A 2,500-nucleotide genomic window follows, 5' to 3' on the forward strand; every position below is an offset into this window, starting at 1 on the left:
AATGCAAGTAAAGGGATTGGGATTTGGAAACAGACATCATTGGTGAAAAATGGTAAACTTGATGGCACAACATTTTGATCTTATTGCACCAAGTAACCTCGGTCCTTTCCAAAGCTGTGAAGGTTGGAAGTTTAATGTGCAAGTCAAAAACCTATGTGCAGAGAAAGTACAAGTGGACTATTCACTGAGAATAAGATTTAAAAAAGAGCAGAGAGACCCAATGGGGTTTCAAGTCTGAGGACATACCGACCTGTCTCTCAGAATTTCCATCATAAATCTAATACAAACAACAGTCTCTGAACTGAAGAGACTATTTGAACTGTTTGTCAATGCAGATATACTCTGAGAACCTGAATCAAAGGACAAGTCCATGCATTTAGCACACATTATCCATATCAAGTCTCCAATGACATGTTGCAAATAAAGAATTGTTTGTCAAAGCGCTGTGAGCAGGGTTCAAACCTGCACGGGGAGACCCCATTGGATTTCAAGTCCAACGCCTTTACCACTCGGCCATCGCAGCTTGCTATGTTACAAACCAGTCCTTAACCAGTCGGCTATCTGATTCTGTACATATTACTTCTGTAAAGACTAGACCTTCTACTGCAGAGCCTGTTTGAACTGATTGTCAAGGAAAAAATATTCTGAGCACTTGAATCAAAGGACAAGTCCATGCATTAAGCACATTATCCATATCAAGTCTCCAATGACATGTTGCAAACAAAGAATTGTTTGTCAAAGCGCTGTGAGCAGGGTTCGAACCTGCGCGGGGAGACCACATTGGATTTCAAGTCCAACGCCTTAACCTCTCGGACTTCACAGCTTCTCCTGTTACCGACAGACCCTTAACCAGTCCGCTATCTTGTTCTGTCCATTTTACCTCTAAAGTGACCAGATTATTGCTATTGAAGAGCCTACTTGAAACATTTGTCATGGAAGATCAATTCTGAGCACTTGAATCAAAGGACATGTCCAAGCATTATCCATATCAAGTCTCCAATGACATGTTACAATTAAAGACTGGATTGTCAAAGCGCTGCTCGCAGGGTTCAAACCTGCACTGGGCAACCCCCATGGATTTTCAGTCCAATGATTTAACCATTCAGCAATCATAGCTTTCTGAGGTACCTCACACAAGGACAAAAGTATCCAAATTCAACTGCCTAGTTGGATTTTTTTTCAAGCAAAGTTTTTTTTAAAGCAATTTTCTAAGCACTTCAATCGTTGGACGAGCACATAAAGTAAGGACAATTTAAATTCAAAGGAGATAGACCCAATTATTAAAGGTCTACTTTATCATCACCCAGTAAGCAGAGTTGAAAACTGTACAGGGAGAATACATTGGACTTCAATTACAATGCTTAAATCACTTAGCCATCATAGCAGTAGGAATCTAAGGAAATTGATGAGGAGAAAGCAGAAGTGGGCTATATGCTTCAAGCAAGTTAAGAACATGGGTGGGGAGACCCCTTTGAAATTCAGGTCCAACGTCTAAAGAACTTGGCCATTGCAGCTGTTGGAATGCAAGTAAAGGGATTGGGATTTGGAAACAGACATCATTGGTGAAAAATGGTAAACTTGATGGCACAACATTTTGATCTTATTGCACCAAGTAACCTCGGTCCTTTCCAAAGCTGTGAAGGTTGGAAGTTTAATGTGCAAGTCAAAAACCTATGTGCAGAGAAAGTACAAGTGGACTATTCACTGAGAATAAGATTTAAAAAAGAGCAGAGAGACCCAATGGGGTTTCAAGTCTGAGGACATACCGACCTGTCTCTCAGAATTTCCATCATAAATCTAATACAAACAACAGTCTCTGAACTGAAGAGACTATTTGAACTGTTTGTCAATGCAGATATACTCTGAGAACCTGAATCAAAGGACAAGTCCATGCATTTAGCACACATTATCCATATCAAGTCTCCAATGACATGTTGCAAATAAAGACTGGCTTGTCAAAGCGCGTGAGCAGGGTTCAAACCTGCGCAGGGAGACCCCATTGGATTTCAAGTCCAACGCCTTAACCACTCGGCCATCACAGCTTGCTACATTAAAAACCAGGCGGCTATCTGATTCTGTACATTTTACTTCTGTAAAGACGAGACTTTCTGCTGAAGAGCCTATTTGAACTATACTCTGAGCACCTGAATCAAAGGACAAGTCCATGCATTATCCATATCAAGTCTCCAATGACATGTTGCAAATAAAGACTGGCTTGTCAAAGCGCGTGAGCAGGGTTCAAACTTGCGTGGGGAGACCCAATTGGATTTCAAGTCCAACACCTTTACCACTCGGCCATCGCAGCTTGCTATGTTAGAAACCAGTCCTTAACCAGTCGGCTATCTGATTCTGTACATATTACTTCTGTAAAGACTAGACCTTCTACTGCAGAGCCTGTTTGAACTGATTGTCAAGGAAAAAATATTCTGAGCACTTGAATCAAAGGACAAGTCCATGCATTAAGCACATTATCCATATCAAGTCTCCAATGACATGTTGC

General features: G+C 41.0%; 3 non-coding genes across 3 annotated transcripts; all 3 read right to left on the reverse strand.

Moving 5' to 3' along the window:
• Positions 1–441: 441 nt before the first annotated feature.
• Positions 442–523, reverse strand: trnas-cga (transfer RNA serine (anticodon CGA)). The gene has a single exon. It is a non-coding gene; the product is annotated as a tRNA-Ser (tRNA).
• Positions 524–741: 218 nt separating this feature from the next.
• Positions 742–823, reverse strand: trnas-uga (transfer RNA serine (anticodon UGA)). Its single transcript has one exon. It is a non-coding gene; the product is annotated as a tRNA-Ser (tRNA).
• A 1,136-nt stretch (positions 824–1,959) lies between these two features.
• trnas-uga (transfer RNA serine (anticodon UGA)) lies at positions 1,960–2,042 on the reverse strand. The gene has a single exon. It is a non-coding gene; the product is annotated as a tRNA-Ser (tRNA).
• Positions 2,043–2,500: the final 458 nt, after the last annotated feature.

The sequence above is a fragment of the Oncorhynchus mykiss genome, chromosome 12 (assembly GCF_057628025.1).
Source record: "Oncorhynchus mykiss isolate SJ-2025 chromosome 12, ASM5762802v1, whole genome shotgun sequence".
Taxonomy (NCBI): domain Eukaryota; kingdom Metazoa; phylum Chordata; class Actinopteri; order Salmoniformes; family Salmonidae; genus Oncorhynchus; species Oncorhynchus mykiss.